This window comes from Xiphophorus couchianus, chromosome 13 (assembly GCF_001444195.1).
Source record: "Xiphophorus couchianus chromosome 13, X_couchianus-1.0, whole genome shotgun sequence".
NCBI classification, from domain to species: domain Eukaryota; kingdom Metazoa; phylum Chordata; class Actinopteri; order Cyprinodontiformes; family Poeciliidae; genus Xiphophorus; species Xiphophorus couchianus.
Window position 1 is genome coordinate 20,981,221 of NC_040240.1, and position 26,690 is coordinate 21,007,910.

General features: G+C 37.2%; 1 protein-coding gene across 1 annotated transcript in view; it reads right to left on the reverse strand.

Moving 5' to 3' along the window:
* Window positions 1-26,354, reverse strand: part of LOC114156524 (glutamate receptor ionotropic, kainate 5-like) — a 198,607-nt gene extending 172,253 nt beyond the window's left edge. The window contains exons 1-2 of the mRNA XM_028037016.1: window positions 25,687-26,354; window positions 8,720-10,478 (exon numbers count right to left, since the gene is read on the reverse strand). The gene's annotated coding sequence lies outside the window, so the exon portion shown is untranslated. The remainder of the gene's footprint in view (window positions 1-8,719; window positions 10,479-25,686) is intronic.
* Between the last annotated feature and the right edge of the window lie 336 nt (window positions 26,355-26,690).

Here is a 26,690-nt window from a genome sequence, read left to right on the forward strand (position 1 = left end):
GATAAGACATACCTGTTTGCATGTGAAAGAAAACGAGGTCAAAAGGTTAGAGAGTGGAGAGGTACAGTATGTATCTATAGTAATAGTACGATTATTGTTTGGCCTGAGGGTATTAAGTTTTTGGATATTCATAGCGATATGGATGGCATTTGGTGACATATGATAGTGGATGGCTTGCTTTGTAGGAAAGTTAGGAGACTTTGCCAGCCAAACAACAATTCCTATTGTTGTTTGGGTGGCAAGGTTCTGCTTTTGACATATTATAAATTACAATAAATCATTTGTTACCTGTGATATTACTTCTCTCACAGTAATCCACAACCATCTGCTCACATTCTTTGTATTTAGCATCTGTACTATGGAAACTGCTGTCTTTAGTTTTATGCTTAATGCAATATATTACATATTTCATTTAAAATACTGTGTCTGTGGAGCAAAGTAGGAACATTTCAATGCATTTATGACAACAAAAGACTCTGACCTCTTAATTACAGTCAAATCAGATTTTCAGGAGTCTTAATGAATAATTCAACCATGCTTCTACTACAGACACAATTCCTTGTAAGTAAAAAATAACCTTTTTCAAGGTTGACTATAAATCAACATCTGCTCTGAAATGGATCTTTTTTCTGTGTTTTGGCACAGAGGCTGACCTTTTTTAATTATCACCGCAGGAGCGATAAATGTAAGGTAATAACCAATTTCAGAACACTCTGAAAGTGCAACAAACACAGCTGAGAGAAATTAGTTCAACATGTTAAGACTTTAAGATGTCTTTCCAGGTTGACCTCCATCACTCAGTACAGCAAAAAAGTTTGCTTTTTTAAAAACTTATTATTTACATTTCAATAAGAGCATATTTAAATTACTCAGTATACCATCTCCCTGAATCTTGTATTCAGCCATATACAATATTGTCTGCGTTTGTTCACAAGATAGGATTCTTACGCATGAAAAGTTAGTACCCTATTTTTTTTAAATAAACTGACACAGCAATAGTCAAGAACCAATCAAAAGCTTTCTCAAGGCTAATAATGTAACCTCGGGATTCACACCCAGATACAATTACACAGAAACTGAATAAATGTGGAGGAGGAGAACATTAACACAGGTGTTGGGACACAGCAGCAGCACCACCATCCATGGATGAGCCACAAATGTAACCCTGAGATGGGTAATGGAAATCAATATGTTGCATATCATTTGATGCAATTTTAATGAATTATTGTAAAATGAGATGAGTATATGCAATACACATATAATAGCGGGCAGGAGAATATAGACAAGGTATTAATGAGGAAGAGGTGGATGGAGAACTGTACATGAGCTGTTGTTGAGGCCTTCTCGTTATCAAGTTAATCTTTAGTCTGCAGATTCTCCGTCAGATCAGAAGTCAGGACTCTGGCCACTTCAAATCAGAAATATTGCTTCCAGTCAGAAGAAGCATGTTGGTGAAATTAAGATTGTTTTCAGTCTGTCTGTTTTAGCCAATACTACCAAGAGCTTAAGTAAATATTTGTTTTACTTATGATTAACTTATGTACCCAATGATGGACTGCACACCTCTCTATGATTCTCACTTAGGCTCAGCTAACCTAATTAGTAGAATGATGCTACAGAAAATAGTTTATAGTATTCAAAGTCACCTTTCCTAGGGTCAGATGTAGCTCCAAAGACAGAATTAAAAGGCAGACATTTTCAGTCAGCAGGTTCACACGTATTCTTTTGCAAGAAAATTATTTTCCAACTACCAAGATTAATGCAATTCAAGTATTTTCGAGCAGAATATAAAGTAATTTTACTACGTAGGTTACCATGGCAACAGAACTTCTTTGCTGACTAGTAACCTAGATAAACAGTAGTAATGATGTAATGAGAGCTTCCTAATGATTAGCACCCTCTAAGTAGCAGTTTGAGCCTTCTTGTCTTGTTTATCTCAGCTGTTGTTACAGCAGCTCAGCTTCTGAAATGAATATTATTAGGAAAACATGAGGGCAATTCCTTAACAAGAGCACTTTGTGGTTGACTCTTTCAGTCTGTAATCCAACACAGCAGAAGTTAATCCTTCCTTACGTCCTGTTGAAATCTGTTGTTTCTTCTCTAATTTCACAGCGAGAAACTCTCATCAAAACTACAATTCTGTCTGCTAAAGCCATCCACTTCCATTCTCAGGCATTAACAGTAAATTGGGGTGATTTTCCTTCATTGCAGCAGGGCAGGATATCAATATGGCTCCCTCAATTATCAATGCAATGCAGCACACAGCCCAGACAGAGTCGGTGGGGTGGGGCTTGACTCCCTTCAGACCTCCATCCACCAAGTTCTCTCCAGCTGCGGTATGAGCAGGAAGACGAAAGAAGAAAATATGATTGAGGATCCATAATCGTTATCTTTCTCCACCATTCCTTACTGCAGGTAATAGCGTCCCCAGACAGAGGCTCTTTAGGAGCCGCAACTGATTGCAGAGTCTAATCGAGTCAAGATGGATGTGGCCAACTTTGAAAGCAGAGACATTCCAAGTCAAAGTGTCTCCGTGATTGTAAGTTTAATAGCTTATGGGTAACATTCAGCCGCGACAACACTAATGTCCTCATTTCAAGCAGATTGGGTTTAAATATTTTACTTGTGGAGTTTTGACTGTTTAAAAGACAAAGTGCAAAGGTGTCAGCAGCGGTTAGCGAAATAAGGTGAAATACATTCAGGAGAACATTTGAAAATATCAGAGAATTCAAGAAAACACAAAATCAAGAAGTTTTAATTTTTATCTAAACTAAGCTAAACATTTAAGGTAATTTATACTGAAAGTCAAAGTGTCTCTGCTAAGTGTAACAATGTTTTTATCAAAACGTTATGCCACTGGAAATACTGTTCCCTTTCAAATTGTGACCAATTAGTAAGGACAATGCATTTGTGGGTGGAGGAGCACAGTTACAAATGAGGATTGTCATCATTGATAACCTTGCAATCATCTGTTTCCGCAAAATGGAGCCATCATAAGTTGGGCATGTGGTCAAAGGACGTCCACTTTTATGCTTTTTTGTGGCTGTTTCAGTTTCGCTTCATCTCAGACACCTGCTGATGACATCAACACTAAGCTCAGTGGCCACTTCCATCTTGCAGTGATCTCATGATGTTAAAATGTGAACAGCAGGATGATGAGGAATGTTTGACAACCAATTCTGATTGAACCAGGAAATGTATTGGTCAAATCATGGATCAAACACCTGTAGTGAATTTTTCTGCTAAGTTCCTTGTTACACAAAAGCAAGTTGTGCAAAAAGTACTGAAGCACTGAACAAAGTTCTGGACATTTGTGTTTAAAAGTTTAGAGAAGATCACATTAAGCTCACGTATAAATCTTGTGCATTTTAGGTGAAATCCAGAATCTGAATGCCCCTAACTTTTTGTGATTACTGCATGTAGGCAAGGCTGCAGAAGTTCTGCATTTTCACTAAAAAGCAGAATATTTGTTAAATAATAATTAATATGGTCTTCACTCATCTACACATCAGCTTTTACTGGAACTCACATCATCATTTAGCTCCTTATGATTACTTCAAATCAGAATTCTCAAACAAAAGTAAACACTCACACTCCCTAAAGCACTCCAGATACACTCAGAAATATTTGCTCATGGCGCATGCACAGAAAAAATAGGCACATGCAGACTTCCAATGGCTGAAGAAAACCTTATTGATTCCATCTACCCACGCAGGAACATTACTTCCTATGCCTTTAGTGTTATCACACAAAGAAATGAAAGACTGAATGCAGTGAGTAGAGTGCCTGACCAAACACCCACAATAATACACCTCAACACACATTTACAGAAGGGAGCAGAGGCAGATTTAGGAGGAGAAGATCCATTTGGATGAAAGAGGTATAATGAAGGACATATTAAAGTTGGACAGAAGGAGAAACAGAGAAGGGAAATCAAATATTGTGCTAATGGAGGACAAATGGATGAATTATCTATTTTTTTCAAATGGTTTAAGATTATGTCTCCACATTTGACAAGTCTCCTCACTTTTAATTAAAACTGGTTTTCTCTTTAACTGAGAATTGTGCCTGCAATTTAAATTAAATATAAAGCAACATTGTTGGGTTAAAAAGTAAAGTTTAGGTTTTTGTCTGAAAGTGTGGAAAACTGAAAACTTTTTGGCCACGCTAATGGCATTTAAATGAGCACCAAGTACAAATTAATTGGACAAGTTGAAGTCATGACAGCACTGCATTAGTCAAGTAACTTTCACAAGAACAGCTGGTAAAAATCACTGATATTTTTATACCATTTAATCATAAAGCATATCTGTAAAAAGAACACACATTGGTGTAACTTTGAATAAAGTGTAGACTAAAGAAAAAAGCTTAATTTTTAACATGGTAAAAAGTGCACACTTTAGAGGTATAATGTGCATATGTTAGGCTAATCTGTACGTATCCTACTTCTATTATAAAAGCATACATGTAAAACTATTGTGGGACATTTTTCAAATGCGTTTCCAGAAGATATTGGTTCTACTTTAGACATCTACTTTTAAAAATTCAACTTTATTTTCCTGAAGAAACCATTAATTAGCTTTAAGCATTAGTATGCTGACAAAATCAAAGTTTTACACTGAATAAAACTCTACGGCTGCAGTTTGGACACATTATGTTTTGAGCTCAAAAAGCAGTTTTTGACTAAAGTGTTTTTAGCTCATTACTGTTTTCATCTAGCAGAAGATACTTGTTCTTTGATATTCAACAGCAAAGAAGAAACAAGACTTGTTACTTTATTTATCTGCACTATTAATTGATTTGAAGAAATGTAACTGCTTCATTTAACCGTGTGCCCATTCATGCACTGGTGTGATACCAAAGAAAACTTTAAGACACTTTTCTTTCTCTAACAGCTAAATGCATTTATGACTATTGTCAGACAAGGTGATGGTCTTCTCAGATTACCTTGGTTTAAAACAAGCATCGTAACAGTGTTCCCATTTGAGAAATTCCTAATGCAAATTACACCTACAATCACCAGTAGCCACATTCTGAAAAATGTTCAACTAAAAACACTAATGTTTGAATATAAACGTTTTAAATCAATCTTAGGTTTCATTTGTTATATGGTTAACGGAGTTCCCTGATTCAGCCCTGAATCTTTGTGGTATTTGAAAAACACTTACAGTGGCAGTTCAAATAATACATTTATGAATAAAGAATACCAAAAAAAAAACATTCAAAGGCTTCCATGAAATTTTAACACAGAAAGGAAACATCTGATTGCGATGGCAAAGATAAATCGTTAAGAAAATATCAATTAAAACCGAAGATATAAAGTCTCAAACGTCCTTTCAAATTTCTGATTTCAAGTCACAACCAAATCAAAGTTACTGAAGCAATTCTGTATAAGAACCACACACACCTGCTAAAGACAAAAGTTTACTCAATTTAGAAAAGCAAAAAAATAAAAAAAAGGCAGAATTTTTTCATTTTTTTTAATTTTTTTTTTAATAGAATGGAATAAATAAATATCAAGCTAAAGTCCATGAACTGCCACCATGTTATGGAGGCCACAAAAATCTGTATTCACTGGAACAGACTATCACCAACAATTGAAATTTCACAGAAATGAACACAAACCAGGAGCTTCCCGAGATGCTGAAAATCAGACTGGAGCACAGGGCACTTGACTTTGATTCTGATCTCAAACATAATTCATAACACGGTCAGATTATGACGGTCAAGATGAGCAAAATCAAAGCGATGAAAGAGTGCTCTAAAGAAATGTTCTCATCAGTTGGCACACACCAGCAGTCTCCCCATTCACCTCAGGAAGGAACACTTTCCGACAGGTAGCGATACGGGGCAACACTCTGAGAGTGACATGTCATTCAGAAAAAACACCACCCATCTTTGTCGTGTCTGGTGATGATAATGGTTAATACTGCTGCTCCTGGCACAGTGTTATTTTCACTCCCACTATCCCTCTCAGCACAAATGAAAGAGACGGACTAGATTTTGTCAGCATGGCCCGAACAGTGTTTGGTATTTTAAGCTTTCACACAGCAACTTTAGCAAAGTAAAAAATAAACCTACTACCCAGTTCTTTAAGAAGCATGCCAAGAAAAATCCTCCTCACATAAGTAAGATCAGGTAAACGTGGAGTTTGCTAATTCTACTAAGTATTTAATGGGATACTCAAAACCTTCCACTTGTTGCCTTTGATAAGACTGTTGTTCTCTCTCCAAATCAATTTTGTTGCATATTTCTTCAAAGTGGCACATTTATTGTTTTTTATACACTTCAGAACTTATTTTGTTGATGCTATTGTCAGCTACATTATCATTAAAGATTGAAGTGTCCTGTCCAAAAACAAAAAGTAATGTAAACCCAATCCTTGTGTAGATTACTCTTACTTATAAGTGGTTTATCTCTTCTGTACTTTCTATGCTTTCATCCATATCCTTTAATCCTGCTTTCCAGATATTACTGCTGTTACTAATTATTGTTTCAGGGATTCTCTCAAATTATCTTAAAACATTTCCATCTTTAACTGCTGAGGTTTAACTTGGCTTATGTGTCTGTATCTTAATACCGCATTGGTAACTCAGTAACCCAGGACATTTTAAATGACTTTAATGGTTAATATTCGTTCAATGAGTCTCATTGATGTTTTACTGTCCACTTCACTTAGTTGTACAATTGCTTATTTTTCAGCCATAGAACAACAAGCATGTTAGTCACACCGTTGACTAAAAATCAGTATGTAAAGACAGAACCAAACAGTACAATGTTCAGTATAGTACTAACAACACACCTGTGCAACGAACACCTTCCACTCATATGTTCTACTTTTTTGGGGGGTGTTCTCTTACAAATCCAAGTAATGTTTATTTTTCTAAGTTGTCTGTCAGATCCAGATGGAAATACCAAAAAATAAAAGCTGGAATGTCAATCTTGTCACATATTTCTCTAACGATGTCAAACTGAAAAATATACAGAGTATCACAAAAACATAATAATTTGGCCTTGCTGCTTTAATACTTTGGTATTAAACTCTTATCCTCTTACCTAAGGATAATAGCGTGGCCAAATCTACACAGAAATGAGATGACTCACTAAGCACAAAATCAACCTGCTCCCACAGTCATTTCAGTCCACAGACCTAAATGCAATAGAAAACTAGTGGGGTAAGCTGAAGACATGAATACACCCGAGGACCCACGACCCTGGAGGCTTGAGAAAGACTGAGTAAAAGTAGAATAGGCAAAGATCCCTGTATCTCTGTGAAATTGCACAACTAAGAAAGCAATTTAATTTATTTCAAGTTGTTTTTACACCAAGTTAACTATATTTCCAGGAGGTGCTGAGTTCACTGTAATCAAATTTCTACTCCTGTGACATGCAGTTTCTTAAACCAATTTTACCATCTGTTTTTAGTTTGTAAAACATTAATCAGCTGCTTCTGTGATCTCAGCTGATTATAAAGGGGGATTTTCTGGGTCTCCCCTCAACTCATGAAATTATACCCCTTCTTCTGATTATCTTCTGATAATCCCTTTAAAATAAAGGGATGTCATTTTTTTTCTTCATTAAACCTATTTAATCTGTTAAAAAATAGGAATAAAAACAGAAAGATCTGAGAAATCGAGCTTGTGCTATTCTCATGCTAAGCAAATGTTTTATTAATGTTAATCAGTGCTTTAAATGTTCTTCATTTTTAATTAGATTAGAGTTTTAGACATTCCATTAATAACATTTTGATTGGTTGTTGGTCATGAGCCTGTCCCTAGGTCCTGACAAAATACATTCTTCCATTAGGCCAGATAAGAAATGTTGCTTGGGAAGAACCAGTTGATCAGTACCAAAACTGGAGCTTCTGGTGGTGAAGACACAAAAAACTGCTGCTAAACAAGAAACAGTTTAGCACTAGAGTTGGTTTGGTGAAAAAGCCCCTATTGTGTTAGGCGAGCTCTCACTATGGAGCTAAGGCAAAAATAGACTTCTGCTCTTGCAGTGCTAAACCAATTACAAGACAAAAACAAGCATAGAAACAAACTAAAAGAACAGAGTATTTATGTCCTGTTTGATTGCAACTGCCTTTCCAAAGTCCATTCATATCGAAACTAATAAACTCTCAATCTGCTTGCTTTTTTCTCCCAACATTGTAAAACTCAGCAATCAAAATATCTTTCTGTTGCTTGTGTGTTTGTAGGATTTCCAACTTGTCAAATTTGTATATGCAGACTTCCAAACACAAAATGGGGCAGCATTTTTGTAACCTTATTTGTTTTTATGGATGATGCTAAACAAGATGAATAGCTGTCTAAAGCTTTGCATTTGCCTCACTGGTCATTTACCAAGGCTAACTGTTCATGCTTCTGTTGAAACTGTACAATCATGTTGTCTACAGTTTATGGACTGAGAGGTTTTTATATAAAGGGAAATGAAATTTGGTATGTAGTTTGAGATAGACAGGCCAAAAACAACTACGTTAGGAAAATGGTTATAGGAAAAGTAGAAATCAAATATTAACAATATCTACAGTATCAAACAACATTAAGACTGCAAAAAAACTGCAAACCTGGATGACAGTGTAAAGTCTTCAGATTTCTACAAACAATGTTAAAGGAAAAAAAATGAGACAACCAATGGTAGACAGTTATGGTGAAGTAGAAGAAGTCATCGAATGAAGCAGGAGAAAAATTATAGAAAGACCGTCTTTAGTACTCACAGAATTATGTTGACAACACTAGGAGCCGATATCAAAGGATTTCCTCGGGTAACTGGGGCCACTTTAATCTTGGTGAGGTCCAGGATGGAGCGTATGATCCACAAGGAGGGGAGCAGGGAAACGGGCTCCGAGGGAGACGAGGAAATTTAAAAAAGAGGAAGTGCAGCTTTGGGGACACTTGGCAGGAGCCTCGGGGTGTCTGAGATTGAGGAAGGAAATAAAGTCTGCTCTGTCCTCCACGGATTCAGTACCTTGCTGCTTCTTTTCCTTTCTATGCCTATCAGTTCCTCTCTTGCTTTTATCTCAGGCTCAATATGGAGATAGAGGAAGCTGCAGGGAAACTTCCAGAAAGGACAAGTCCATGTTGGGATGATAAATCTTGAGGAACGGATGGAAAATAGGTTTAAAGAGATGAGGGAGATAGAAAACAGTCCTTGTATATCTCTGAAGGAAAACACAATGTGTTTTTTTCTTCCTCTTTTCCTGTTTTCTCTTGAGGAACCTCCACCACTTAAAACTCTTGTTTGGAGATGAGACACTCACAGGGGCAGAAACAAACTCAATTAGAGATGGACAGAGATAATGGTGTGTATCGGTGGCACCTGCTCAGCCTCCTCTTTCTCTGTCTGACTGCTTTTCCACCTGACTGCCAAGATTAAGGCATATAATCAAATTCTCCTAATTGGCCCTGATTGTGGCAGCCAGCCAGGAGTTTCTCCTCTCCGTGATGCTATGCTTCGCACAGCACAAAGAATGGCAATGAGTCCTTTGCCTGTCAGTCAAGACTCTGGGCTCCTGCAGTCAATCTTCCCCACTGACTCACAACTAGTTATTATCTTAGCGTGTTGGCACCTTAATCTGGCCATATCCTCCACTGCCCTCTGATCCTCCCTTTTATCAAATACCAGGTTGACCGGCAGGTTCTCTTTCACCCTCTCCGTTCTCTTGGTCTTGTTTTGTTCTTGGTCGCCTTTTAACTCTCTTTGTATTTACATCTAATCACTTCAGTTCTTCTCGTGTCTAATACAACTAGATCAGTTGTAGTTAATTGGTTTCAGGTGTCTCTAGCAGCGGTGAAAAAGGAAAGAGCTGAAGAAGGTGGCAAGGAGGAATTCACGCCTCTGTCACCATTAATTAAAAAGATAATTACTCAGAAAACAAAGATTAAAGATGTAAATAGGAAGTGCACAGGCTGATAATAACCCAGTCTCCTCTCCTCTCAGCTGATTGACTCAGTGTTGTGTATCAGCTTGTTAAAAATAGCTGAGTGTTTGGAAGAACAGTTTCTGGGAGGTTTCCTCAAGTTGTTGTGGCTACATGGTAGGATGAGACGCATGTCACCTTGTGTGACTCAGCTCTGTGGGGAGGCTCGTTGGAAGAAGTGTCCAATATTTTTGTTTTTTTTCAATTACATTTCACCCGCTGTGTCAAGGCTTAGGGTTGGTGTCAGTTCAGGTTTTTTCACTTCACAGAATCAGAATCCGGGAAAAAAAAGGGAATTCATCAGAGGAGCAAGATTTTCAAACCCCAGCAATTTTTTTTCCCACTTTTCCTTTCTCTTTCTGATGTCCTCAAAGAGGCAGCTGGAGACTATTGAGTCTTTGAACAGATAGAGTCAACATGGATCTGCCAAAGATGGTGTGTGGGTTGGCTGAAAGGCAGCAGGCATCAACTGTGGTTGGGAGCCTAGGCAGTGGAGTCCGCCCAAGGATTTAGGCTTCTGGCATATTGGGTAACGATGTATAAGACGCAGTGGCATCTGCAATGACAGCAACAAAGAAGCAAAACCTTAAGGTTAACATTATGGTTCATTTTAAATTAAAATTCCATCTTTTTTTCTTTTACCATTCTGCTTTAAGTAAAAAGAACAAAAAAGATTCTGAAGGGAAAAATTGTGTAAGAGATTTTTTTTCCCCCAATGTGTAGGAAGAACTTGTTGGCAACCAGGGTAAAAATATATTCCTTCATTCAAATGAGTTCAGTTCTTTTTTCCAGGGGAAAACACCAGGTATTCAGAAATACGTTTTTTACAAGATCAATTCTTAGACAATTGTGGGCACCTCTGAGGTGCTAAGAACAAAATGCAACCATCATCTATAACATTTTAAAATATTGAAGATTACAGAAAGGTTGACCATTCCTATTTGCACCACCTCATTAGATTTACCAGAACCACACCATCCTTTCTAATGTTTTCTTCTCTTCAGTGGAAGCTACAGATTTTCTTTTGGTCATGGGAGAAGGTACATTTTATGTTAAGTAAACCATTTGAACATTGGTGTGGTCCCGTGTTTTAGATCTTTATCTTGCTAAAACAAGATAACAAAAAAATGTCCATTTTCAGTTTTCTGACAGAGGCCACCAAATATTTATTAAAAATTTTCTACTACTTCTGAGATCTTAGTATGCCATTCTCTTCTAAAAAATATCCAGGCGTTTTGGAAGAGAGCAGGCAGAAACACCGTTCCCCTGCCTTATGGTAAAAGGAATATCCCCAGTCTTTTTTTCACTGCAGTGAAATCTTAATCAAGTAATCAGGTATGGGATTGGTCCTAAAGCAAACTATGTAATGCTGGTCACATTCAGAGCCGACTCAAGGCATAATTGGACTAAATAGTTGCTTATCCTCCTCTCTCGTCCCCATAAAAGCTTAAATTATAATACAGACCACAGATCTATAATTCTAACATTTGTTTACTGAGAATGACGCTGCTATTAGATGATTTAATGATTACCTCAAACATTATTTTAAATTGAACATCTAAATTTAGGATTTAGAAAAACTGGCAAGTTTACTTTGTAAAAGAGCAAAAAAAATACTCTTCAGTGTTTGAATGTTGTGTTACCATATCTACAATCTGATGCTATGAGTTAAATCTTTGTGTTTGGTTTGTTCACAAATACATCTCAGCAAACTTTATTCTTTGTTCATAAAGAAATGATTGCTCCCATCAGTCTGCGAGCTGAATGTGAACCTCTAAAAAAAAAATGTAGGGTGAGTATAGCCGCGATTTGCTTGCATGAGTCGAGCAAGCGTTGTGGCTTTCATACTTGAACAAACAGGAAAATGAATCTAACTGTAACAAAGAATAACTAAACACAAGGAATAAATAATAAATGTAATCTAACTAAGAGCAGACTGAACTTAGTAAAAAACATGGCTGATCATATCAAAATAAGAATAACCAAGGAAAACACAGAAAACAGATTAAAGAAAAAAAAAAAGAAAAACCCAAAACAAAACTTAAGATCCTGACAAATATTTGTTGGTAGTGGAGTAAACATTGAAACGGCATAATGCTGCTAATTTTTACCTCTAGCTGTTCTTCTCCTCTGCTCTATGGTGTCTTCTTGCCAATAGAGCAGACACGCAGATAACACTCTCATGGGATGCAGCACTGCATGCAAAACTTCCCGTCAATGAGCAACCCAGCAAAAGGTCGTCGTAACCCAAACCATTAGATTTTTTTATAGCTGCGTCTTAAAGAAGAATAGCATTTAAACAATAATGGGTCACCACAAAGACAGCAGAATCCTCCATGTGGGAGTGTGTAGCAGCCTGACCATGAGGTGTACACACAAGACACCAACATTTAACCTACAGAATTAAGCATTTCATCAAAATCTGTTTGCTGAACAATGGGCTGCCTTAAAATGTTGTCAGAGATAAAAGAGTTCTCATGTTCTGTTAATCTTATTTGTTGCAATCTTTTCCATTTTCTAGGTTTTAGAAGCTCCTGGCCTAAAAGGGATCCACAATTACTGCAACAAGTTGGCCTACAGATGTTGTAGTGTTCCTATTAGCTAAAAATAATAATAATAAAAAACTGTTTGTGATACGAAAAACTCATAATTACTTAAATGTATATCTTGTCATTTTCACCCGTGGAGGTCGCCATTTTTCACCTGCGCAATGCATGCTGGGTTGACGACAAAGTTGTGTCCCTTCTGAACTGGAATTTACAGAGCATGTTGCATTTGACTAATGTAAATTTAGACAATGCCACACTGTGTCGCTGTTAGCTGTAATTAAAGAAGAAATAGTGAGGCGAGTCTGGAACATTTCTCACATGAAAAAAAAAGAATGCATTGTGATAGAGCCAAACACAACTCCTTTCAGGACCTACATTTGTGCCCTCAACACATCTCTCCAGAAGTCCTAAAGCCTTCATCAGTTTTTCTCATACACATGACTCAAACAGGTGGTCGTTACCCACAAGCTCAAACCAAGTTTTTACCCACAAGCGCCTCTGTGTTGTCGGATTAGCAAACGCTGTCAGAGTAGCATACGTGCAGTGAGTACGCATGCGCATTAGGAGGTCCGCTTAGAGGAGCTGTCAGTTCAGCATATGGACACGATACGACAAAAAAATAAGTCAATAAATTGTTTTCAATGATAACTTGATGGATACACATGCACTGTCCTGATTTCAAGGTGTATTTAAAGCAGGGTCTAGCTTAGCTGCAGCCAACTACAAAACACAACCGTATAAAACACGCCTCTCTGTTCCTTGATGATGGTCTAAGTCAAGATGTCATACAGCTTTTAATAAAGTGTATGACGATCTAAATTATCTGATGTTATACTGCTGATTAAATAAAGCATGTGGCAATGACAGGATATACTTGTCTGACAGCTTTAGCTTTAGCTGTCAGATCTGACAGAACATCTGTTCAACACCGGACACAGAGCTACGTAGCTACTTACCGTGGCACACAGTCCGACGGGTAAGTGTCATTCATTGTTTCATTTATGAACCTGAAGGTGGCAGCAACACAAACACCAGCTGCTTCCGCTAACTCTTTCCTCTTCCTCTGTTTGGTCCGCCTCAACTTCGTTACTGCTTGTGATTTCTATATTCTCATCAATTTCATGGCGCTCCGGTTCAAAGTGAAAAGGCTTAATGACGCTCGTCATGCTGTTTGTTGCTAACGCAATCTGAGCCTAGTATATGTCATTTACCCAGAATGCAGTGCAGCGTAAACAACATGGCGACAAATCTTTACAAAAGCTAAACAGCCTGTAGAATTATTACTGTTTTGTCTTTACATCTAAATTAAATATTTCTCAAATAAAGTCTATTGTTGCAACTAATCGTGGATCCGTTTAACTCTGTAGTCAAAATTAAAACTCCTCAAATCCATCCTGATATACAAGCAAGGGAATTCGTAGGCAACAAACAGTTTGTGCCAAATTTTATTTGGACATTCACTTTTGTAAATTCACACAGGATTGGAATATTTGAAATATCAGAATATAGAATATCAGAAAATTAATTCAGAATGTGCAAGTTTCTTGAATTTGTACATTGGAATGTACAAATTACATATATCTGTTTCAGCAGTTTAGCAAAAATATGATTGGAAATGATTCAGTATTAATATGGCTTGTATAAAGGAGGCAGAAAAGTATTCGATTGTTGGTTATAACTGACTTAGAACCCAAAAGACAAAAAGATGACAAAAAAATTTGAGTCAGAATTTCTTTAGTTTCATATCTGGAACATCAACCTGACAATAAACAACAGAATTACTTTTATTTTGTTTCGTTGTCTTTGGAGAGTTATTTGTAAGAAATTGATCATTTGAAGGCTTTCTTGCTTTCTGAAGTGTTTTATAAATTAAAATTAATTATCTTTTTTTGCTTTCGAGATTAAGTATTTTAAACTTCTTCCATTTGTCCATTCAGCCGTCAGAAGCAAGAGAGATTTGTAGAGGACCAGAAACACTTTGAAAAAGATTCTAAAATAGGTAGTGTACTTAGCTTTTGTCAAGGGAATGTCAGGGGCTCTCCAGACATTCAAGGGCCCTGAATGTCTGGAGAGCCCCTACTAGCAACTACTGAGTTTTCTTTGCCTTGATATCCCAGTCTTACAATTCTAGATCTCAGAGGTCCTAACATCGAAAAATTATATAGAGTTAACCCCTTTGAGCTTTTTTGATCTATAAATCAGTCTGCAGCCAAGTTGTTATAGAGGTTAAATAGATATTTTTAGGACTTAATTAGTAAAATTGCTTGTTTCAATTTGCTTATTTCATAACTTCATAATCAGCGACCTTCTCTCCGATGGTCTGTTTAACAGCTACAGTCTCAGATCAACTCAGACCTCCAGGACTGTCAGCATCAGAAACAGCAACTTTATACCTGTTGGGGAAAATATACTACATTTGCTTTGCATTGTCCCCACATGATTTCAATGATATAGTAGGATCCAATTATATTCTTGATTAATATGGATTGTTGCTGTGTTGTTGTACAGTGTTTTAAGCTCTTGTTCAATGTGCCCTTTTTTTAACTTTGAGCCCCCGCCCCTCCAAAGGTCTCTGCACTTGCCTGGAACAAAAGTTTCTTTCCAATAAGAATGACATTAGCTGTGAAACCAGAGCTACTTCACAAAGTTAGATTTGCTCAGTCGAAGTCTGCACCGACATCTGTGGAAAGACTTTTTTGCGCTTCACTTTTGCTCCCCACCCAGACTTCCAAAGCAAGCACAAAACAGACAACAAGAATTGACAAAAGTCTCTTGATGTACTAAGCAAAATGTATACCCTTGACTTACAGGGATTTAATGCAACTACATGCAACTAACACACTTTTCAGATTATACGCAAGTTTGATAATGTTGGGTAATTTTTCCTCAACTTCATGAGTATGAGCTACTTTTCATCAGTCTATGAAAATACAGCTTGTGGTTTAAATGTGACAAAAGACCATTTTTTTTCAAGGAGAATCCTTTTCCTGTATGGAAAAGATATTCACAGAAAAGAAAGAGAAAACTGATCATCTACAATAACAATAAATCAAAACAAGTTGTATAACAGATCTGATGACGTTTGAGTTGTACTCATTGCATTGTACTGTGACAAAAATAATCTCAAACAACAAGAGAGGGAGGTTCCTTTGTTTCATTGCTGGTTATGAGAGAAACAAATGGCCCCATTGAAACACATTATCTAACAATGCAAATAGCAAAATGTATTCCAGCTGAAGACATTGGCCAAGAAAAGGGGCTTTTAAAGTGGAGTACCAAAGAAGCTGACCAAAGCACTAAGTGACAGTGAAGGGTTAAATGTGTAAAGCAGTCTGCATTTCAGTCAATGCAAAGGTTCCCAAGATGTCTCTGATGAGTAGTTTGGTCTGATTCACATCAACTAAATACTGACCTCCTGTTGTGCTCTATTTCAGTTTTATTGCTTTGTCCCACCGCTTGGCCCTAATCATCTGAGACATGAACCATCTGTGACAGAAAACCTTTACTATCCTGACCATTTAATATCCCCACAGTGTCAATTTGTTACACTTTGTGAACTACAGTCAAATTTGCTTCTCCTCTCATTCTTGTTTTTTTTTTTACAAAGCACATATGCGTAGGTGGAAATGTGACCTCTCCAATGGGAGTCTCAATATGACTGGCGAGGAATAATGTTTGTAAAAATCTAGAGCTGATTTGAATAGTTTTTAGAAAATTAACTGTTATTATTATTATTAGTAGTAGTAGTAGCAGTAGTAATGTGTATAATCATCAGTTTTTTGTCTTTTTAAATCAAGCATATGCCGGCTGTGTTTTTGTAATTTTCTCAAAAGTGCAGTTCCATTACATCCATCCAGTCACAACAAGCGAATATAGGCTCCAATTAAAGGCTAGCCATTTTATCTTCCTCTATGTACAACCCATCTTCTCTTCTACATTCACTGTGTAAAAAGGGCTGCCCACACATGCTTTAATTACAACATAAAAGTGCAGGGCTTGACATCTTCCCCTTCGCTGGACATAAACTGTGACGGCTTGTTCTCAGCTGCAGATAGCAGCCCGCTCCTTCGTGTGAATGGCCTTTCAAATGGCGACTATAGAGTTTCTAACTGATGTTGTCTGCCATGTAAGACATGATGAATGTCCCTGCCTGCACAAAATGACTGCAGCACAGATTGAGGGGTGAGGGCTGATGTATGGATGTTGGCATCAAGTAGGTTAATAATGTGCAAGACAAACAAAGGTGCAGTGAATGTTTCCAACTCAGCCCTGGTGTTTTTATCAGCTCACACATCTTGTGACATCAAAATATTGTCAGCTTATAGGATGTTGGCAAATGTCTTCATTTGTTTGTTTTAATCAATTCCTTTCCTGTTCAACTACTTCCAATTGAAGATCACTTTAAACTCAGACAGACAATGAGTCATTAGTTTCTCATTAGACTAGTACATCAGTATAGAAGTGAAAAGCTATGACTTTAAGGAAGAAATAATTATGTTCGCCTATGTGATTTATGATAAAGCTAACAAAAGATTGTTGGCTTGTTGTCTCTTTTAGGTTTGTGCTCGTCCATACATTTGATAAACTATTCTTTACAGGTACAATGTTATAAAAACTCCAACAGATTTCTTCATTTTTGTTGTAATTTAAATCCTTCAAATTATCAAATAAATTTCATTATATGGCAAAAATCACCTAAATGAGTATTCAGGAATTGTCTAAAAAAAGTCTGGGCTTAATCCTAATTGGGCATGATGCTAAATAGGCCACTCATTCACAAAAACTCTCAAACCTGGTTTAATGAAAAAAATAAATACATCTGCAAAGATTCAACAAAACGTCCACCAGTCTTGTACATAGGCAATTAGTCTATGTACAAGACTAATTGCCAGTTTGCATAAATACTTGATAAATTAGTTGCTAGTGCAAAGGGTTGCAAAGGGCTTTGATTTTTCACATGGATCAAGACTAGTTTAGACAGCTTCTTGTTCAGTGAATAAAATAATTAGCAAGCCGCTTTTTGTCTTTACTCAGGTTAATTTGTCTGACAACAAATCATTCCATTGATGATCTCAAACAGAAAATGTCTGCTATAAGGCAAACAGTACTGAATACAGGCCCATTCATTAAATTGAAATATTACTGAAGAGTCCATTTATTTAAGAAAATGTATCACTAAGTACAACAAATTAGGTAGATTAATTGCACAATGGTAGATGTTTGAAAACCTTTATTTCTATTAAATATGATGATTTTCTACTTAGAGGTAATGAAAAAATGTCAGTTAAAACTATAATATTACATTAGGCAATGAAAAAAAACACATTTAAAGCAGAAATGTGGGCGCAAGTATGTTTGATACCTGCTTAAAGTTTGTTATTTTCAAAAAATGCTTTAATCTGACAAACAGCCATCATATGAACGAAGATACTAATATACTGAATAGGACTGTATAACTCAGCTGCAGCTGAAGATTCTGTCATGCATCACTGGCTGGGAATCATCAGTAGTTCTGTATGAGCAGGAACAACATTTACAGCTGTAATCAGTCAGCATGCTTTTTTGCCCTTTTTCATATTTCTTACATTCTTTCAATGCAGAGTAGCAAGGTTAGTGTGCTGGTTCCCCCAGCATATGTTGCTTGACGAAACTCATAAAAACTTGAGTTGCCGAAACACATTAAACTCATGATTATACCTGCAAATATATTGTTTTTTTGTGTGTACCTCATGTAAATCTTTCAGGTGGTGAAACTTTGCAATACTACAGGGGTGGTACCACTGCTAAGGACGAGCCAGCTGCTGGAACACATCGCCCACTCTGTTGGGAAGATGATTGGCTGCAATCTGCAATCCCTGCAGGACCTTTATGTCTCCTGGACACTGAGGTGGGCAGTAAAGATTGTAGATGATTCTTTTCACCCCAGACATGGTCTCTTTAAACCCCCTCTGGCAGGAGGCTGTGGTTCATCAAGTTTCTTACTATCTGCAGCTGGCCTCATCAACAATGTGCACTGTACTTATTTTATCTACAGCCTTGTTATGCCTGCACCAGAAGGTAAAATAAATGAATGTATGTAGAAACATATATAATTGTAAATCCCCCTTTACTTCTCTTTCTTTCCTAGATACACAAAGGAGTATTATTGAAGTTCCTTCCTCCCAGCAACTATTCCACAGTAAAATAGACATAGATAGCCACAAATTCGAGAAGTTGTTAACATCCTTTCTGTTATTTGCAGAGTTTTTAAAACAACAAAGTCCTCTTAGCAGTGGAGATAGGCTCCAGCGCTGGTGCAATCCTGCAAGTACAAGGGGGTGTAAGTCAGTGCTGTCACAAAAATCTGGACTGCATATTGCTACCTGTGGTGAGTAATGGCAAATCCAAGTCTGCAGGTAAATATTGTCTGAATCCCCATTCTTTACTTGACCACTTAACCATATTCTTACATTTTGGTTTTCCACACTGGGTGTCATACATCTATTTATGTAATGTTGAAAAGGTGGGACTGGATGTGTTTTAACTTCTACACATTATGAGTATAAATCAAGGTCCTATAGATTAAAGGGCAAAATAAAATTCAACCTTAATCTTTGGAATAACAAATGTTTCTTACTTTTTGTTATGTTGAGTATTTTTAAGTGGAGAGAGGTAGAGGCAGCAGGTGATTTTGAATATTTCATAAGAAATTCTGAGAAAAGCAAACTTACAAAAATATGGGAAGCCATGAGTCGAACAAAAATCAACCATAACAAAAAAAAAACAGCCAGGAGACACAAGGAGAATGCAGGGAAATCAGGGAAGTAACAGAAGGAACCAGCAAAGAATGACTGAGAAAGAGGTGCTAAAGTACTGGAAGGTTGAATGCTGAAACAATGGACCTGGGATGATTAGCTAACTGATTGCAGGTGTGAGGGAAGAGAGCAAAAGGCAGACTGAGGAGAGAGAAAGAAAGAGAAAGAGGACGTAGCACAGGAGCGAGGGAATGTACACAGGGGATTAGGAAATGAATCTAACAGAAAAGAAAACTAGACATAATTAAACCAGAGTAACTAAAAATAACCAGACACAAGAAATAAACATATAAAACAAGAATCACTAATAACAGACTGAACTAAAGAAAAACAGGATCAAGATGATCTAACCAAAATAAGAAACTAACACAACCTAATAAAGAAACTAGAATCAAATCAAACTACAAAACAACCTAAAAACCTAACACTTTTTAGATGCTTTACCAAATGTTTCCATTTTACTCTCAGTTTTTGCACAACAATAATAACTGATCAAATCAATTTAGTTTTATATTAAGAAAATCCTGATTAAACTTTGGAGTCTGCTTCATTTATAGTGACTAGAGTCTTCATTCCACCATCATAGCTAGAAAAACAACGTATGAGCAGAAAACCTATAAACATAATGGAACAACATAGAGCAGGAAATCATATAAAAAACATTTTACAAGTTGTGTATGAACAAAATAAAACATGACCCTGAACCAAAAAGGATGAAATAAAAAGGATAAAAGTAATAAACTATCACCTACTGTATAAGCAGCCTGTGTAACATTTTATCACAGTGGTGACTGAATCCAGGCCATGGAAGAGACTTTGCTGAAGAAAACAGTCGCCATGACACCTTAGCAATGTCTCCTTAGGGGTGATGTGATGCAAAATGGCCAACTCATTTCCAAACAGCTCTTTAACGTTATTACATTTGAACGAAGGCTTCGCTAAGTCGATATCATCTGGACAAACAATTGCAGAATAAAAAAACCCCGAAATGATGATTTCCACAAAATCATCATTTCTGAACTATAGTGAAATGTATAGTGAATCATTTCACTATTCTGAACTAATTTAAAACTAGTAGGTTCCTGAAATGTAATTTATAGAATCTGCATATTCACGTACTACTGTGTAGAAGCCAATATATGATCCATCTTAGTATATGCAAGCCAACTGAATAAAAACTTTTTTATGGATCTAGAGGAATTACAGTTTGTCAGTGACTTATTCTTAGACCATATATTTACAAGGTCAAGTATTTGTGTGAATGACTTATTGTTTGAAAACACTATTATAGATCTAAAAAGACCTCAAGAGTATAAATTTGAACTCATGGTTCCAGCTGTATGCAATCGGTTGGAAAAAGAAAAAGAACTAAAAAGGACCAGTTTCTAAGTCAATGTAAGTTAGAACTGACAGCTAGTTGACCACTTTAATCATTGTAGTTTCTGTCTAAAAGGGTCCAGTGATTCAAAACCAAATCAATCGTTCAAAATCGCTCGTCTTGATCCAAGCGTTGGTAACAGCAAAAGATCGATCTCTTAAAGTCACGCCTTGATTGTAATACTGAGAAAGCACAGTTGCTGCTTCTGTGTTACAAATTCCACGTTCGTTGAGCCACAGGGCATTTGACTGTGAAAAAAAAGTACCACAGATGTGTGTGTCTGTGTAGGTTGTGGCAAATTCCCACAGGAGCAGTATGAAATGGACTGAATATTTTCCTCTTTGCATTGCCTGAAGTCTAGCACTAAATATATATGCATAAATGCATAAAATAACAAATACATACAGCTCATGGCGTCTATCTATACACACAGAAAAAAAAAAATCCCCCACACAGTTTCAAGACTGGAACTGAACACACACCTGCTGCCTCTTGTCACCACTGATGCTCATACAGAACAAAAGTCGACTCCATCAACTGTCACCCGCAGTGACAACAGCTCGGTAACTCACTCTGGAGTAAAGCATGCATGTATTAAACCTCAGAAAACTAACCAAAATATGATTGTCTTTCTATCTGCTATAATAACGTCTTACTACTTTGACTGTCGTAACAGCACACCGCTTCTTATCACTCAAATACAAAGACACAGAACAGAAATTATTATAATTTTGATCCTGGCTGAAATATAGTCTTTTATTATAAAGGACTTCAATACACTGTTCCATTATCCAACCATGCCTAAAGGCTAATTGAGAACAGTTAATGAGTTTATTTCCTAGAGCAGGCCATTTAAGTACATTCAAGTGGATTTATTGGTTTTACTCCAAGAAACTTCCCGTAAATGCCTACTTTTGGAGAAATTGAAGACTGAATTATTCTACTATATACAATGTGGTTTGGTTGTGAAGCATCTTTGGCAAGGCCTTTTTCTTAGAGGATGCCCTTGGCAGCAGTTAACAACACAAAATACACATAATCAAAGCAAAGAATGTCCTCGAATGGAGGCCTGTGCCAATTTCATACTTCTCTCACAGACTCCAGTGTAGTACTATGTACAAATCTAAACTATCAGTTATTTATACAGAGGAGGAAGAAAATAACAACAACCATGGTGACAAACAGATGTAGTTTACTCTAGAAGATAACGCTAAAAGTCTCAACCACTTTAAAGCTGTTAGAAAATTAAATTGCTTCACTTTTGCTATTATGTATCCTGCCACTTTTCTGGGATGTTGGTTGTTCTTAAATAAACAATCTTTGAGTAAAAGAAACCGCTACTTAGGTTCATAAATAAAAGCAAGTCGGCTGAAATTACAAGCTATGGAAATTTGTGAGACATGGGACTTAAGTAGCTGTGACACTGTATCTAAACATCTGTTTTTAGATACATATCTTGTGTGGTTTAAATGGAAGGAAATAAATCAAATTTTATGAAACATCAAGTCCTACAAGATCTGTTAAAGCTGCAGTATATAAAAAATGTGTTTTTACATAATTGTTAAAACTGTCACTATGTTGTGAAAGTGATATATGTGGCAGGTAATCTGTGACAAAAATCAAGCTTCTCCTCCTCCCCCCAGTTCTTCTTTTGCAATCTGCAGAAATGCACTGCTTATGGTAAAAAACAACCAATCAGAGCCAGCAGGACGGTTTTATTGCTGTCAATTATGACCATGTATGTGATGCTCAATGTGCTATGGTAGAGAAACAACTTACTGTTGCATGAAAAGTGTTTATCCACAGACATCGGTGGTCATGCTAACTAGCCTGAGCATGTGGCAGGCTGTACTATTGGCAGGAAGCTGTAGCATAGCAGAGAGCAGGGGGGAGAGTGTGAGCAGCGTACACACAAGGATGATTCATAGCACTAAGACCGTCCTTCTGGGACAGTTTATTCTGCATCCAGCACTGGGAAAGGCTTGATTTTCTTTTTGTCCACTGAGAATTTTGTCATTACCATGCTGTCCATCTAATTTTTTATTGCTGTTTTTTTGTGCTTACATATCACATGACCACCTTGGGCTAAAAGTGAGGAGTTCAAAAACAGTTTATAAGTGTGACCCCATATTAAATAATTTTGTAGAAGAAAATTGATTATCTACCATCAGTTGGATACACTTCATGCATTTAGCATGCTGACATGGGTATATGCTCGGTAGCAGATGCTGTATTTGCACAATGTAACATTGAATTCAATAACAGTACAGGCAATTTCTGCAACATTTAAGTAGCAGTTGTATAATTGTGTGGTAGTGACACATAATAAATAAATTTAATTACTCTACAACATATTTGTATCCTTCATTAGGTTTTTATTTTGTACAATAAAGTTCTGTTTTGGAAGGAAATTAATGACAGCATAGTGAGGCCAGTCTTCTAACTAACACTTGTTGGGAGTAATTATAATAAAAGTAGAAGGCACACAAAATACTCGGTCTTAACGCAAACAAGCTGAAGTTCTCAACGTTTATATCAAGGAGTTTGCAGCTCCTAGAAAACATTTTAATTTAATTTGATCATATGCACAGACTTAGTATTTTGAATATATATTTAAAACTATGATGTATATTTACTGAATTGTTTAAAATACCTCCAGGTGCAAACATTCCTTTCCACAGTGACACTCTTCCACTCATTTTGGGGAATACCTAAACATTTACTAAGGTTTATTGTCCCTCCAGTAAGTTGTGGATCAATTTCGGACTCCCAGTCAGTCAGACATGTCCATAAAACCCCCAAAGGGAGGTATCCAGATTAGTTGTCCAAATCCCCTCTGTTGACATCCTTTGATGTGAAGTGGCTCTATTCCAAACTCCCTCAGGATGGCAGAGAACCTCACCTTATCATTAAGGCTGAATCAGGGATCTTTTCCTCCTCGTCTTGAGTCACATGTTCCAATCATAGGTGAGGCTTGAAACGTAGACACCACATATAGGTAGTTACTTGTAGTTTAAGGGTGAGCTATTTATTTATTTTTACTAAAATAGAAGGGAAATCTAGCTCAAAACCACTACATTGCATAAATTATAATATTAAATTAAAAACAGATCTATGTGGAACTATTCCCACTCTCTTGCAGACTTATTTAAACTATGGAGATGAGTTTGAGTAGAGCCAAGGCAGAGACTTTGCTTAGCCATAAAAAGAAAGCTCTTGAAAACAGTACCAAATAGTATAAAATGAATTTGAGAGCAGTAATTACCAGTCAGGCAAATAAAAGGGCAATATAAAAACATCTATGCACTGCTTTGTCTTTATTTCACAAGGTTTTATGTGAGAAAGACTAGAATGCATTTAGCTGGGCAGCAATTTTAGGTTGTTTGATGTTCCTATATTTTCTTTATTTTGAAATCTTTTTGTAAAATTGACAATAATGGTTCATTATAAGATGGAACAACATCCAGTTTTGTGCAGATTTTGACAACATTTCAGGGGTTTTTTTCTGCAGCTTCATTTGCAATGCTACCACCAGTTATGCACAACACCTGTTTAATGTCGCTGCATTTTACTATCAAAGATTAAAATGATATTTAAAGAAGGCTTATTTGGCTATCTTTGGACTCATCTACAGAAGCTGCCATATTCAGGTAATTCACTTTAACTCAACAGTTGACCGCTCAGAAATGATGGAAACTATTTTGGCTCACAAAAGAATCATTAGCAGTCACTGCATCTGTTTCCTGCTCATCCAAACAATAAACAGTTTGGCAGCAAATTGGACCACATGGGATGTTTTTAAGGATATGAGCTCTGTTCATGCGTTGAATAATTTATCACGCGAATGAGTCAACTTCCACCCTTGTTTCTGCATCTGAGCAGGGGGCAACAGGATTGACAGTTAATTTTCAGCTCTCTTCATGAGGCTAACTTGTTGCTGTGTGAATATTGTTTTTTTCATAACACACTTAAGTATTTCAACCTTAACATTAAAATGCCGTTATCATCTTATCAGGAAAAACCGTCTGAACTGAAAGCAATGACATTAGCTTTATGTCTTGAATATTACAAGATTTTTCAGTTTGTAAGTGGGAACCCTGTGGATACAGCAAACTGCAAGTAGTGATCAGGCTGAGATCTGAGGTCTTTGATTACCAAATTATTGCTTTTTCTCTATTCTATTTTTACATTGTGACTTTGCCAGAAAGTGCTGTTTTATTTGGCATGAAGCAGTGCTAGTCTGGCTGGCTGATGATAAAGACATATTTTTTTAATAGCAGGACAAAAAAATACTTCAATAGAAACATGGATTATTAAAAAAATTTTTGTCTACCTCATCTCTCTGGAGTTTTATGTTTTTTCCGATTCCACACACATTGATATCCATGTCTATCAAAGCATTTATTTGAGAAGCGAAGGGGATAATGATGGGTCAGAAGCCTCTATCCAAAGTTGAGGAGGTGTTGCCATGTTTCTGAGTGTGTGTCTTCGAGAAGGTAAGGAGGCTGGACAATGATGGATGGAGAGATGGATGCAAGGATTATCTGGGATAAACCTCTGACTGTTGATTTTATGTTGAGCCCTTTGCCTCTTAGCTACAGGCATCAGAGTATGGAGGACTTTCTGGTTGTGGTGCACAAAAAGCAAGAAAATCTGTATGTGTATGTTTAACCTGATGGTGCAGCTGACTGACAGTTGTGGGGAAGGAAAGAGATGAAGATGAGAAATTTGCAAAGCGGTGAAAGATACAAAGCGAAAGAGGTGACAGACTGGTGATGAGGGGCACAACACACCTAATAGATAGTTTGTCTGAAAATGAAGGCTGGATATTGTTTGGGGTAGAAGCAACGTGGTGGACTGATAAATAAGAAAGGGGAAATTACAAGCTCAGCCACAGAGAGAAAGGTAATGAAAAGGTGATTTAAAGAGAAAAAAATTAGTAAAATCAGAAGAACACAGCAGGAGAAGAGCAAACCCCTGTACTATCTCCCCAACACACACCCCCACCACCCATCCAATTAACACACACGCAAACACACTCACCCATATGCTTTTTCTGTCTGTGGGGGAGCCACCAAACCAGACCTCCAATTGTAGTCCCAGAGCAGTTACTAAAAAGCCGGTAGAGGGCTGAAGAAAAGCAAGGTAGGACAGGGGGAAGCAGAGCGCAGCAGCAGTTCCTGATCAAACAGGCAAAGCTTCTCGTACAGACGAATGCACCAAAGGAAAAAAGGGAAGAGGAGGGAAAACGAGGAATGTTCAACTGACACCTGAATGAAACTCTTCCAGCTCACAAATCCCAGATTTACTCCACATCCACCTGATAGATGAACTCTCAGCTGTTGATATTTAAACAGACACACCAGCGCGCTCACACAGCTCCCTCACTGAGCGCTGTCGCAGTGACACCATCAGCAGCAAAGCTCCTCAGGCGGACGGTGCGAGAGGAGAAATAAGCATGGACGGACCTCTGGCACCTTCTCCCTCTCCTCCTTGTTATTCCTGTTGTACCTCCTTGTCAGCTTTATCCAACTATTCAGTCAAACAGATGAGAGGGTAATGCTTTTCTCCTGCTTCTTTGCCATTTTAATTCAGTTAATTATTCCTGCGCTGCACTGCTGCACAATCTCTCCTCTTTCTGTGTCCTTCACTGTCGGACTGACTAGTGCTCCACAGCGCAGAGAAGCTGGACTGCGCTTAGATCCCTCCCTCTCCTCTCTCTGCTGCTGAATGTCTTTCCATGCTTCCTCAGCCCCCTCCTACAGTTCAGTCTCACATCTCCCGTGACTTCTCTTTCACTGCCAACACTGCATTAACAAGTGGAAAATGGTTTTGGACCATCAGATTTCCTTCAGTAAGTTAAAAATGTAAAATCAGAATATAGAGTATAAATAACCATTACAATAACAATATGCAATTTCTTTTGCTCCACACAGTCAAATGCTTGATGTTGTAGTAGAGTGCAAATTGTACAAATAGCAACTTACTGCATGCTGTAACTGAAAACATTTTGAAAGTGAAAAAAGTGCTGACGTAATAAAGGAAGT